Source organism: Emydura macquarii, unplaced genomic scaffold, assembly GCF_026122565.2.
Source record: "Emydura macquarii macquarii isolate MOO-44397 ecotype Brisbane River unplaced genomic scaffold, CSIRO-AGI_Emac_v2 contig_2897, whole genome shotgun sequence".
In the NCBI taxonomy this organism is placed as follows: domain Eukaryota; kingdom Metazoa; phylum Chordata; order Testudines; family Chelidae; genus Emydura; species Emydura macquarii.
This window is the reverse complement of record NW_027133034.1, coordinates 53,752,477-53,766,594: the sequence shown is the minus strand read 5'-3', so window position 1 is coordinate 53,766,594 and position 14,118 is coordinate 53,752,477. Positions and strand designations below refer to the sequence as shown.

Here is a 14,118-nt window from a genome sequence, read left to right as displayed (position 1 = left end):
GAAAATATGCCAGGAGACAGAGTAAGCTCAGCTGAGCTGGCCCTTTAAGGAAGCCTTTTGGAAAACCTAAAATCAAGAATATATATATAAACCTGCACAAGAGCAGAGGCAAAAGGCTCCTAAACAGACCTGCTAGAAGACCATCACATCAAAACCCAGCAAATCTTTTAAAATTTTCTTTGCAATTGAGAAACTAGAAAACCAAATAAGATCCCATGATATTATGTAAATTGGGTTTTGGCAGACAGAGGGCCCTGATTCAATCTCTTTCACAGAAAAACTTAAGGAAAAAGCAGTGCACCTGGAGTTGAAGGCTAATCATATATAGTGTGCTTCAGAACAGAAAGTGAATAGAAGGGATAGGAACACTTATCTTTATTGGATTATACAGAAGAAACAATGAGTGCAAAAAAAAGAACATTTTGAAGCAGAAACAAACCCTGCCAATCTTCAGATGTACAATGCAGGCAGGCAAATAATTCCTGTCTTCGGATAAGGAATCTGAAAGTATAAGCTTGAGCATTAGGTTGATCAGAAGCATGTCTGCCATTGAAAATTATTTATGTATAAACTAGAGATGGATCAACTAATTTTGTCTGATTTTTCATTAATTCTAATACCATGATTCTGAAAGTTCAACACAAATTCTTAATTTATTGAGTGTAACTCTTGTTTAGCAGACACTGAAAAAGGACCAGGTAGGGGACAGAGGGGAAAACATGTAATGAAAAAATAGGAAAGACTATAAAAACAAACTACACTGAAAAACTACACTGCAGTGAGCTAATGCCTCTGGTGGGTCCCTGGAGTAAGGGGCTCAAGGAAATAGTGCTGGGGCTGTTGCTCCAGGGAGGGAGCAGAGTTGATCAAAACTGGGAAGCTACCAGGAGCAGGAGTACCAGAAAATTATGGGAAAGGTAGCCCTGAAGTCTGAGGTTATTTGTTTGTAAACCTCTGTAAACCAATAAAGCTCCTTGTGTGGGTGTGACAGTGCATGCTTTGGCGCTGGGGAGAAGCACAGCACAGGTACACAAAGCTATCACACTCTACAGCAGATGCGTCATGTTATATCAATGACATAAGTGCCCACTGGGCAGAACTAGCAATGGAAGGAATGCTTGCTGCTGAAATTGATTTTTCTCCCACATATAGGTGTTGGAACTGGGGGTGCTACCACACCCCCTGGCTTGAAGCACTTTCCATTATATACAGGATTTAGTTTGGTTCAGTGGCTCTCAGAACTCCCACAATAAAAATTATTCCAGCATCCCTGCTTCCACATGTCAAATTTAAGCAGGGTAACCAAGCTGTCTCTGTCAGTCACGTTTCCCATAACATTTAATCAGATATTAGCATGTGATCAGGAAGAGTTTAACTGTTGGTCATAACACTGATGTGATATTACATTATATTTTTAAAAATTGTATTTGTATCACAGTATCACTCAGGGTCCAAAGTGCTAGGCACTCTACAAACACTTAGTAAAAATAGTTGCTGTCCCAAAGATCTTACAAACTAAATGAAGAGAGGAATTATTATTTTTCCCATTGTACAGAAGGGTAATAGGGTACAGATTGATTTAGTGACTTGCACAAGGTCAGTCGTATATCGATCGAGTCCATGGCAGAGCCAGGTTTAGAGCCTAGATCTCCTAAATCTTAGTCCAGTAACTTAACCACAAAACCATCCTTCCTCTATAAAACAAGACCCCAAGTGAGAGACTGTGACTATGGAAGATTGAAAAAAGATTAAAATATTTAAAACTGTCAAAGCAAACATGAAGGTTTATAGTGCGTTATTATTAAACAAACATATCTGACATAGAATAAAAGTACTTCAATGCCAACGTTTTGTTTGTTTTGAAATGCCTCCTTGGTTGTACAGATACAATCAAATGTCAGTTTGTTTGAAAGTTATAACGCCTGACATGTTTTCTTTCAATAGCTCATGTGCCATTAGGACTACCTCTGTAATTAAAATAACTTGTTCCATGAGAGAGCAGAGATCCCCCTGCTTAAAAACACAGCTCTGCTACACTCTAAATTGTTCTGCTTAATGGCATTAGAAGCACTCATTTGTCCTGATCAATGGTTCTGCTGACGTCCTAGGTGCCAACTGAGAGCCAGAACAGGTGGGTCTTCCATAAACAAGAGTTTTAATAGGAAATGTTAAGTCATGCAAATACTGCACCACAGAAAAGATCCTGCATCATGGCACTTCTATTATAAACCCTGTTTTCCTGAGGTTTATGACCTGCCTATATGTAGAATTATTCTACACACAAACATTAACATGGGGCTGAAACAGTGCCAAAAAAACGAACTGCCTAGGGGAAATAGAAATTCACAGTCAAACCCTGTGTTTAAATTAGGGTTTAGGCAAAGCACTGCCCTGAAGATTTGGCTATCCTCCTAAAACAAACTGACCTCAAATCTTTCCTGTGGTTCTGTGCCTGTTGGATTAGGCACTACCAGTTCCTAACCTCTCCCCATCTTCCTTCCTCCCCAGGATATGACTTTCCCAACAGACCTGCTTTTTCCTCCATCATAATCATCCCAGACACACCAGTACCCCCTTACATTTTGAAAGAACTGTTTGCAGAACCCAGTAGCTGTGCCAGCCTCTGATAGTCCCTGGCTCCCACTGAGTTAAAATCTCCAATGGTCTGAAGCAAGTACTATAGATCATGTAAGCCTTAAAGCCTGTGAATTTTGAATTCATTGATAGCTGTAGCCCAATCACAAGGCTGCCAGAGCTGTGTGTGTGTGTGTGTGGGGGGGGGGGGGGAGGTAACTGGATTAATTTGCCCAGCTCTGATTAGCCATACTTCAAACAAACACATGGTACCCTTTTATCCATGAAAATTAATAAAATCTAAAATCTTTCCAAACCCAGCTCTACAATACTGCCCCACTGAACCATTAAACTTATTCCAATGATTTGCAGTTATAGAAGATTTCTAGCACCCAGTGATGATGAAAGAAAACTGAGCCATTCTGACTGTGGCCCTGTCATCTAGTGCTGCAGAGTGAGAGACTGTCTCCAGTCCTCTGGCAACCCAATTCCAGGGGTTTGTATTCATGGCTGGAACAATTCACTGTTTGCTCTGGGCCCTAAAGGAGCAATTGCCAAATGTCAGCACAGGCCTATGGTGTGTTTTACAGCTTTGTCATTGTCTGGTGACTAACTACTAGAAATAGCACTTACACAGTATGTTTCAGTAGCCAGTACTCTTAGGTTGGTGGGGAATCAGTAGATAATGTCTGCTGCTTTCCTCACTATATGAGATCAAGGATTCAGTGACTCAGACGCTCTGGAGAACAATCAGTGACTTGGACTGGGTTTCATACTGACAACCAAGAAACTGAGGTATGTGCATATTGCTCTGTGATTGCCCAGCATAATGGCACTGTTCCTTTGGGATTAGAATGGGAAGGGCTCTTGCTTCTTCCTAATACCGCTATGCTCCTAAAGGTTGACCATGTTAGGGAACAGTAAAATGCTATCTTTATGCAGATGTCTTTATCTTAGCAAAGGACAGGACATTTTCATGATGGAAAATATTTATGGGACTATAGAGGAGCAGGTATATGCTCTACCACGCAAGTCAAACACTAGTCACCAAATTTTCTGACACAGTGTATATAATTTAGAAGCTTGCTTCATTATCCTCATTACTGAGCTACTTGCATGCATAGATGATTCTGCATGACTGGATAAATTCTTGGCACGAAATTTCCTTTCTCCTCTTTCAAGCTATTGCTCTTGATGGTGTTAACTCAAATTACTCTACATATTTGTCTGAGGTTCCTGTAATCTACTTTGGTCTAAACATGTCCTAAAAGTAATTCTTGGCAGATGCATTTTTGTTAAATTTGTTTCTGTTTTGAAAATTAAATATAAAAATTGGGAGGAAAAAATCCAACCATTTTAAAGCAGAAATGGTATAAAAATGGAAAATTTAAGGTTTTCAGAGCTGTTTTAAGTGTAGAGAAGTATGAATATTGTATAAGTAATGCTGTGTTATTATTTCCCTTTAACCATAATGTTTACTACCTCTAAACGATAAGTGACTGCACAATAATTTACAACTAGTACATACCACATAGAAGCATTCTAATTTCAAATTTTAATTATATTTAAAACAGATATTTCTATATACAACTATTATCATACTATCATTGAGATTTTTCATCACAGAAAAGTAGCATTCATCAATTACAAAATATCTCTTTAGAGTCTATGCATCTCCTGTCAGTAAGAGTTCCAAATTTTCAAACTGCTTCAACTGATAACTGTTGCTGTCTACCATTGGTTAGGTACTTATTATTAGGTTATGAATTTCATTTGAAAACTAAATCAATAGAGAATCCCTAACATTGATAAGTACTGCCCAGAACACAAAGACCAATGGTTAAATGAGAAAATTTAACATAATCAGACTAACGCTATCTTGAAGATTTAGAAACCTTAAGTAACTATTTATTTAAACATAATAGCATATAACAAAAGCAAAGTTACCCAGGGATCCATGCATAGTGCTTCTGTGTCTCCTGTATTAAAAGAACCGTAATATTCTCTTTATATTACAAAATTAGTCTCACAACTGATAGCATCAAGTTGTGGTCAGATGGAATTTTGGAAGAGAAGAGAACCCTCTAATAATATCTTTGAGTCAGAGTATGGGATATTCTCATAATGAAAAGCTCATGGGTGATTTGAGACATTGCACATAACTGTTTGGAGGACCAGAGCCTTGGACTGGAAGTCTTTTATGGCAAAAGCACATCTATTAAATGTACTTAACTCATTTTAAGAGACATCACTCAGTTTGTCCCAAAGGTACTTATGTTTCAGACAACTTTAGCATTCCCTCACTTTTATTGATAATTTTTTATCTCTAACATAAATAATTATGAAATGGAAATTATAGGATTTATTTACACCATAGAAATGAATCCCACTGCATTTGAAGTTTCCTGAAACTATAATCTAGACAGGGTCTTGCTATTTATAGCCCTTTTAAATCCTTGGGATAACTTTTGATATTTTCTTAATTTCTGCATATATATGTTTTATCTTGTCTATATAAAATGTCTTGAGGAGCTGTAGGCTAGCTAGTTATTTTCTTTTAATGTGGGGCTACATTGTATGGTTTCAGATGGCTAATACTGTAAGTAAAACAAAATTTTACACTGAAACTAAAACTGATTACATTCAATGTTGCATGGGAACAACAGCCACAGGGAATTTCCCACACCCATCTGTTATTTGAGCTGCATTAGGCAATTCACAACAAACATTGCTAAAGAGTAATCTGCACTAACCAAAGGGTATGGTAACCTTATGTATAAGGAAGGTGCCTGCAAGAGTTCATGGAGAAAAAAAAAGGAAGACACCACTGGGAAATTACCGTCTTGTGATAACATTAGTTAGGATAAAGATGCATTGGTAGATACTGGATAGGAAATCTCAATTGTTCATGTGAGATGAGAAACTTGTCTACGGTGTCACTGTAGTGACACTATGCTGGTGAGTCAAGAGCTACTTTGATTCTAAGCCTCTATTTTTAACTATGGCGGCTGAAGCTTCTCATACTTGGTTCTATCCCAAAGGTGAGTTGTTTTGAAGAAAATGACTTGTATGAACATGAGAAAATTATATTGGTTTCATGGTTTGGAAAAATATGTAAGACCTCTTCCCACTTTGATGACTCCAATGGTTTTATTTAAAAGTTTAAAATTTGGCATAGTTTTTGTTCTCAGTTCGGAATGTGTGCTTTATTAAATTGAGAAGGAGGGGATTAGCTGAGAAAAATATAGGAGCAATGAATAAGTGAAAGTTGTCTAATATATTATTGTCCTAATAAAAGTGCACCTATAGATCTATAGACAAAGTATCTATAATTGGATAGCTGAACATTAGATAGTCAAATATGTAATTCCCATATACATATGAGAATATTAAAATAAACATTTGAAGGCATAGTCAAACTTACTTGCATTTATTTAAATATGATCAATTGCACTTAATTCTCAGTTAAACTACCCTCACCCAAAACCCTTTATTGAACTGAATGGTAATAGTAATGCTGTTGAACTGAAGTGGTAATTGACCTAATAATGATCACCCTCAGGGGAATGGAACTTTTCACCTCCATTGTCTTCAGGTACAGTGCCACAGCTGCAGGAGGGCTCTCCCATTGGTACAGCACTGACTACACGGGGGTTAGGTTGGTATAACTATGTTGCTCAGGAGTGTGGATTTTTCTCACACCCGTGATGCAGTTGGACATAGGTCTGTAGTGCAGACTTGGCCTAGCCTGCATGCTGAAATCAGGTGTAGGCTGGTAGCAACCAGAAGTCATTACTATCTGATGGCTGTTCAATGGCCTACATAAAGAGTTTGGGTTTATTCCAGTTGTTAATGTACATTAATGCATGCCCAGAACCACCATTCCTACTGGCACAATTGATTGCAGCCCTAGCAGAGTGGCCAAGAATTAAATGAGCATGAAAACTTCATCCTTAGAAGTGCTCCCTTCAGAACATGATTAAGGAACATAAGGTGACCAGCATGTGGAAGTCTACCCTGCTGTTCCTAGTGCTGTCTGTCTTGTGGCTCAGCAGAACTTCAGGCTCCAGAATTGTCAATCTGGCATCTTGCATTAGCAACAGATTCACCAAAATATTTTAAAAACTAAGGAAACAAAATGCAAAAACAGTTACTACAACATATTGTTGAGATTTAACATACACAGATGAATAAATGTGACAAACAAATCTGCTAGCCACATTTCACATACACTTGCATGTTACGAAACATTAAAGTTAATAGCATATTCAGTAACAAAATGCTGCTTATGTAGAAAGAGATCAAAAGTTTTGGTGGGAAATACAACTTCTTTCCTAGTTTTGTGTATAATATCCCAAATATAAGATGGCATTATTATTAGCATTTAAGTAGTTTAATAGAACACACTCAAACACAGTTTTTTATTTTTTGGAAACTCCCCATGTGGCACTATGCCATCTTTTCCCCCCTACTCCTCACTAAATATATTGGAAGTAAATGGTACATTGGACTGATAACTAACAAGGCTGTTAAGAGTGTGAAAGAAGAAAAGGCTGGCACAAGCCAGACTGTGATAGGTGTAATTAATATATTATGATGCTGAGCTGCTAACACCCAATGAAACATGTCATTCCAGAATCCAGATTGAGTTTGTCCAAACTGACACATTCCTTAAAAAGAAAAATGAGCCACCACACCCTTCTTGCATTAGCTCTGCCAAAAAGAAGCAGAATAAAATAGTTACACCTTTACCCTAGAAAAAAAGACAAAAAAAACCCCACATGGCGATTGCTGAGTAAGGAAGACAAAGGGCATCAGCAACTAAGAGCTGTTGGTTTGTTTTACACACACGGACCTGAATCAGGCTAAAGGCTGCAGCATTTTGGGTGCAAAGAGAAACTGAAGTGAATGTTTTACACTGACAAAGGCCAAGTTTTTACTCCACCCCTGGTGCTGACACAATTTGTACGGGGGAGGGTGGGGTGCTGAGAGCCATTGAACCATACTGTAAACCCTGTAGATGATGGAAACCACTTCATGCCAGAGGGTTCAGCAGCACCGCCCAGTACCAGCACTATGTTCTGGGCTGCTTCTTTCCCTTTTCAGCCTTCAATCCCCTCCCCCAATCTCACTCCTTTCACGTCTTCTACCTTTTCTTGCCACTCTCTTTTCCCCTCCCCCTCCCCCGCTCCCCCTCCCAGCCGGTTTCACTCAACGCAACTTGCTGAGGCATCGCTGGCGGAGCGCAGTGATTGGCTGGGACTAGGCCGCCCCTCGTGAGGCCCTGGCTCCGGATTGGCTATGTCCCGCCGCCGCGGCGCTCGCCCGCCCGCAGCTCCAGACTTGTTGTCTGGCTCTGGGGTGGGACAGGCGGCTTCCCCCTCCCCTTCCCCTAGCGGCCAGGAGGAGGGAGTGTGAGAGAGGCGCGCCTGCCCCTCCTTTACAGGCGGCGCTGCAGTGTCTCCCCCTGGCTGGGCGGCGGTGCGGCCGCCTTGTGTATTTCTGGCGCCCCTGGCCGGCCCCGGCCGGCGTGCGGGCAGGAGGCGACTCGCATACACGCGGTTCCCTGCTGCGACCGCGGCGGCAGCTCAGGGAACGGCTGGGAAGGAGGCAGGGGGGGGGTGGGATGAGGAAGGAGCTTCTCGCTCTTACCCTCGCGCCCCCAGCGGCGGTTGGCGGCGCGGGCGGGGCTGGGCTGCATGCGGCAGTCGCTATAGGACAATAAAGCAGGCGGGGCGGGTTCGGCGTGCGGACCTGCTGGCCTAGTGCGGGGAGGAGGCAGCCGCCGCCGCCGCCGCCAGGGCCGGGAGACGGGGGTGGAGCGGGTAGGGTAGGGCTGGGCGCCGGGCGTTGCGGACTCGTCGTGTGTGGCTGTGCTCGGGGCAGGGCAGGAAGTGATTCTTCAACTTCAGCGCCGCGGCCGAGGGAATGTGACTCGGTCGCGAGGGACCCGGGGTGCCCCCAGAAGCCGGTGCTGCTTCCCCATCCCCCAGCCTGCTGCGTCCCGGCCGAAAGCGGCTGCATCCGCTCGGCCCACGGGAAGGAAACTTGGTTGGATTTAAAATTCTCCTGGGGGTGGAAAGGCGCCCCGCTGGCTTGGGGCGAAGCTGATTGAGGCACCCGCGATCAAAGGTAAGTAGTGCGGAGGAGGTTTGAGTAAGAAACCTTGCGCCGAGGGGAGGGGAAAGGAAGGAGCTCGCGCTTCATTTTGATATCCTGTTTTTGGCCTTTATTTTTCTTGCTGGGTTGTGTTATCTGCCTGAAATAGCCTGACTCTCCTTTTGTCTCTTCCAATGCTATTTGTGTGAGTGGGATCGTTATTTCCATGGAGGCTGCAAGAAGAATCTGGTGAGATCGAAAGTTTTTAAGCTCCTCAAACACAGAAGTTTCTTTGTTCAGCAGGCTGAGGGATTGAAATGAAACTGCCGGTTTATGCATTTGTGCTTTAAAAAAAAATCGTTCTCTTCAGAAATAGTTACTAAACCTGGCAGCTTAGTTCCTTTCTCTGCAAAGAAGGGCTTGCAAGGGTGCTGCTTTTAATGTTTTTACTTGAAAGAAGTTCAGAGGTTTGTAGATGACTGTTTGCTTTTTTTTTTTTTTTTTAAACCTTACCCCGTCAGGGGTGTTGTTTCATTTCCTCTGGCCATCTGATAAATGCACCCTTTAAAAAGAACTAATCTTATTTTAAAAAATAGGTTCACTTAGCTCTTCCTAAATAAGGTTGCATTATTTTTCTTCTGCTCATCAAGATGAAAAGTTTGGCTACCTATTTCATTATTGGAAAGGAGTTAATTTGTTTAGTTTTACCTTAGCTTTTGGAGTAGGAGACCCAATACTACTCATATTGCATCTCCTTACAGCAGTAATTGATTTCCTGTACAAGAAATATGCCCTAAATGTAGAACCTGTAGAAGTTTTTCCTGATACCGTCCATGTAGAAGAAACGATGGAAAATAGTGTACTTTAATACAAGTTACTGTAAGAATTGACTCTCAAATTCATATGGTATACATTTTGGTAAAAAATTGGGTTATTACTTTAGTTTTCATTGCTTTAGGTAAGGCTCCTCAATCTGTTGGAGGGGAAAGAAAATTCATTGTCTCCATGCAATGTGATATCCTTAACAGATGTTGCAGTATTGCATAATTGTAACTACTGCTTGTTACTTTGTCTTGATTAACTGCCTTGAACAAAAACCTTATTTAACAAAGTTTCTACATGCTGTATCACAACTTGGTTTAAGATGCTTCAAAGAGGCAATTGCCAGATGTTGATTACATTGGAGTTCCGAAACTACCTGAGCTGAGCGAGACCCTCTGCGTTTATGTAGAAAATCATTTAAAGTATTGTGTATATTTCCAAAGAATGCATTAAAGGCCATAACTTGGGACTGGCTTGTATTCCTCTTGGTAGAAACCAGTCTAAATTGTTGTCTTTGTATAACAAATTGGATGGTGGTGTTTTCAGTTATACTGATTGATCACACACCATACCCAATCTAGTTTTAGCAAGATGGAACTGGTGAGTCTGAGAATCAAATATGTTAACTTTTTTGTGTGAACCTTTATAACTAAAGTATATATCAATTTTTACTGTATATATCAATTTTTCAAGAAAGTAAAATACCTACTAACCCCGATCAATTAAATAAGTAGGCAGTTTTGTGTAGGTATGAAACAATTATTCATCTAGCACTGACTGGCTTAGTAATAGTCCTTAGTGGAAAAATGACAAATTTGTGTTGATACAAAATAACTTTTACAAGTGATCTGGTTTACAATTTATATACATATACACAGGCAACAGAAAAGGTTATTATTGGGCATTTGAAAGAACTCAACAAAATAGATGACATTGAACTTCATCTTCCTTATAAGGCTTATACTTGGCAGAAAAGCAATGAAGTCTAAATAGAGTAATCCTTTTACAAAGAGTGGTCACTTTCCAAAGCAGTGCTTCCCAGTAATGACTAGGTTCTAAAGGGGGAAAAAATATAGTAATGCATGACATATTTAGTTGTAAACCACTGTGTTCCTAATTGATGCAATTTTGTTTCTTTTCAGACCTTTTGTTTTTCTGATGATGCATTTGATATTTTTTCAATGCCATGTAGGAGAATAGATCTTTGTATTTGGGGCTGCAATTTTTTAAACTACAGTTTTGTCACCATGGCAGCTACAGATGAGGCCCTTCTTAAATGATGAAAGTGCAGTTCACTACTAGTTACAGCTAGTGGTTATGACATAGAATAGCATTCATTTCATTAGCATGGTTCATTATTAATCTGAGAATTTATTCTTTCTTGCAGCCAATAGTGTTTGAGACTAAAAAAATTACAGGGTAGTCAACTCTTTAAATTGTCAATTTTTGATCAATTCACTTTATAAAATGTTAAATCTGCTGGTTGGTGGGTTGTGTGTGTGTGTGTGTGTGTGTGTGTGTGTGTGTGTGTGTTAACTTGTGCTGTTTCAATTAGTATCTTCAAAAATGTGTTGCTGTCTGAGTGGAATCTTTTAATTTGGTGTGCTACTCCCACTTTCCCCTACCTCAACTGAGTTAGATACGTACAAACCAATAGTCTTATAACACAGCTACTTTAAAATTGAAATGCTAAAAATACAATTATAGTGATGTACAAAATACCACTGTGGTTAGGAGACTAGCCACTAGAACATCACTATTCATATGTTCTCATTTGAGTTATTTAAGTAGATAGATATGTACAAATATTGTATTATAGCCTAGTTCAAGTAGAGCTGACTTAGGGGCTTTTAGGGATGATGAGCTATTAGCAATTTTCATTCAAGTGTTCATAAAATATGGTAGTGTAAGAGTAAATGTATGGTTGTTCCCCACCTGCTCCCCCTTCAATGGCATTCATGCATAGTGTATGACTTTAAGGTAAATAGCAATATTAAACTTTTCCATGGAATAGATTTATTATTTATGCTTTTTTAACATATTAGAGAAGTGGTTCTTAACCTTTCCAAACTACTGTACCCCTGAAGCCTGAGTCCCACCCCCACGGGGCTGAGGCATGTAACTTAGTTTCATGGTGCCCCTGTGGCTCCAGGCAATTGCCTTTCTTGTCACCCCCAATACCAGATCTGCACTTGCGACCCCTCTAAACCCCCAGGTTAAGAAACACTGTATTAGAGGAAGGTTGATGTGATTACTTCCACTCAATTTAATGTAAAAGCATTTTTCTCATTTTTACAACTTTAGACCATTATTGATTTACCTCCTCCCTCTGAAAGTGAAATACTTGAGAAGAGAAAACTTACCCAACAAATTGATTAGAGGGATGTTTCTGTTATTGCAGGGTTGTTTATGCATCTCTTTTTGCTTTTGTGTGAACCTTTAGGAGACTGTATGTTCTTCAGTGAGTCTCCCTTCTGGAATAACCTAATACTTTTGAAGGAAGGTTTGATAGCTTTGGGATGGAAAACTTTTTTCCTATTGACCTGAAAGTAGCTGATCATACCAATGAGAACATGGTACTGACAGCTAACATAAGTGCTTACAGGTGATGTGTTGGATTAAAATGTTCACTATGTGGAAATTGCTATGAATTCAGGGGTTCAGATGAAATAATGTGGTTGATGTTTTTGCCTGGCTAAAATAGTTGAACTGCAGTACAAGTGATGATTTATTTATTTCTATTGTGATAAGTATAAAGAAAAGCAGGGTGTTTATCAGTTATTTTAAAATGTATTCTCAATGATGCTTAGTTCTTTTTGTAGTATTCTTGGGATATCCTTTTATCTCTATTTGTGTGCAGTGTTTTTGCTCCATGGTTACCTACTTTTCAACAGTGTAAAATGTTTAGTTTGTTTTACGACCCTTGAGTTTTAATATAGCTGTTTTTAGCACTTTTTCTCTTCATTTCATCTCTTGTATAGTTTTATTTTTTTTCTGCAAGTAGGGCAGAGGAATATTTCAACACTGAGTTGGTGTTTGCATTTTGCAGATATAGAATGTGTCCAGTAGTTAGGTCTAAACAATTATACAAATCTTTCATACTTCGTTTTAACACTAACACAAATTGTGTTTCAGTTATGGTGGAGGACATCAACATTGTACCTGGTTTCTCTAACATAGTTTAATATGGAAGGCAGATTACAATTTCTAAATCTAGCTAATTTGCAGGGATTTGGTGCTAATCAGCCATTATATTTAGGGATAAATAGTGGCATAAAGTGCTACCTTTTTGCTGAGAATGATGTGAGGTGCCAATGACCCAGCAGGTGCACTTGGAAGCATGGCACCTCAATGAGACAATGTCTCCTGGAGCTCCCTGCCTTTGAGAGGCAGTATGCCTATTGGATCATCCCATAGGTAGGTCAAACATGCATTTAGCTCAGGAATGGCCCTGCTGCCTACTTTTTTATGACCTATGCCTGGGGGACACTAATGGAAAGCAGTAGTTCTCTGGAAAGTGCAGGGACCGAAGCTGTACTCACCCTTTGTATGGCAGGGTGGAGGAGGAACACCTTGTGCCCTGCTGCCTTTTTGTGCATCTATGCCAGGATCAAGCACAATCTGGCCTTTAAAGATCGTCGTTTGAATACTCCTGGAGGATTGGTGAAGTCCCAGGGGACTGGAGAAGGGCAAACATATTATGTCTTTAAAAGGTGTGTGTGTGTGTGGGTGGGGGGGGGGGGGGAGAGAGAGTTGGGGATTTATAGACCAGTCAACTTAACTTCAATAGCTGGAAAGATACTGAAACAAATGATTAAACTATCTTTGAAGCACTTAGAGGATAATAGGGTGATCAGGAATAGTCGGAATGGATTTGTTGAGAACAAATCATGCTAGACTAACCTCATTTCCTTTGACACAGTTATTGACACAGTAGATTGGGGAGGAGAGCAATAGATATGACATATCTTGATTGCTTATTTGGGAATGTCATGAAGGATTTTGTCAAAAGCCTTAATAACAAACTAGGGAAATATGGTCTACATGAAGTTACTAAAGGTGGGTGCATAGTCGGTTGCTAACGACTCTTTGAGCATGGTCTTTCAATGATTCAATGTCAAACTGGGAAGGCATTTCCCAATGAGGTCCTGTTGGTATCTGTTCTGGGGCCAAAACTATTCAATATTCTCATTAATAATTTGGATAATGTAGTGGAGAGTGCTCATAAATTTGTGGATGACACCGAGCTGGGAGGGGTTGAAAGCATTTTGGAGGATAGGATTCAAATTCAAAACAACTTTGACAAATTGGAAAATTGGTCTGGATTCAGTGAGATGAAATTCAGTAAAGACAGGTGGAAGACACTATGCTTAGGAAGGAAAAATCAAATGTACAACTAGAAAATAGGGAATAACTGCCTAGGCAATAGTACTGCAGAAAAGGATTTGGGGTTATAGTGGCACAAATTCACAAATTGAATATGAGCGAAAAATGTGAAGCAATAGTTAAAAAGATTGGTATCATTCTGTGGTGTATTAACAGGAATGTTATCTGTAAGACACAGGAGATAGTTGTCCTACTCTGCTCAGCATTGGTGAGACATAATTTGGAGTACTAAGGCCA

General features: G+C 40.0%; 1 protein-coding gene across 8 annotated transcripts in view; it reads left to right on the top strand.

The window, feature by feature from the left end:
- The first annotated feature begins 8,414 nt into the window (after positions 1–8,414).
- ERBIN (erbb2 interacting protein) overlaps positions 8,415–14,118 on the top strand; it is a 220,635-nt gene continuing 214,931 nt past the window's right edge. For 7 of the 8 annotated variants that reach the window (XR_010923878.1, XR_010923879.1, XM_067568851.1 and 4 more), the window contains exon 1: positions 8,415–8,706. The gene's annotated coding sequence lies outside the window, so the exon portion shown is untranslated. Of the gene's footprint in view, positions 8,707–8,763; positions 8,923–14,118 lie in introns of those variants that run through there. The other variant, XM_067568849.1, reaches the window with a different exon arrangement.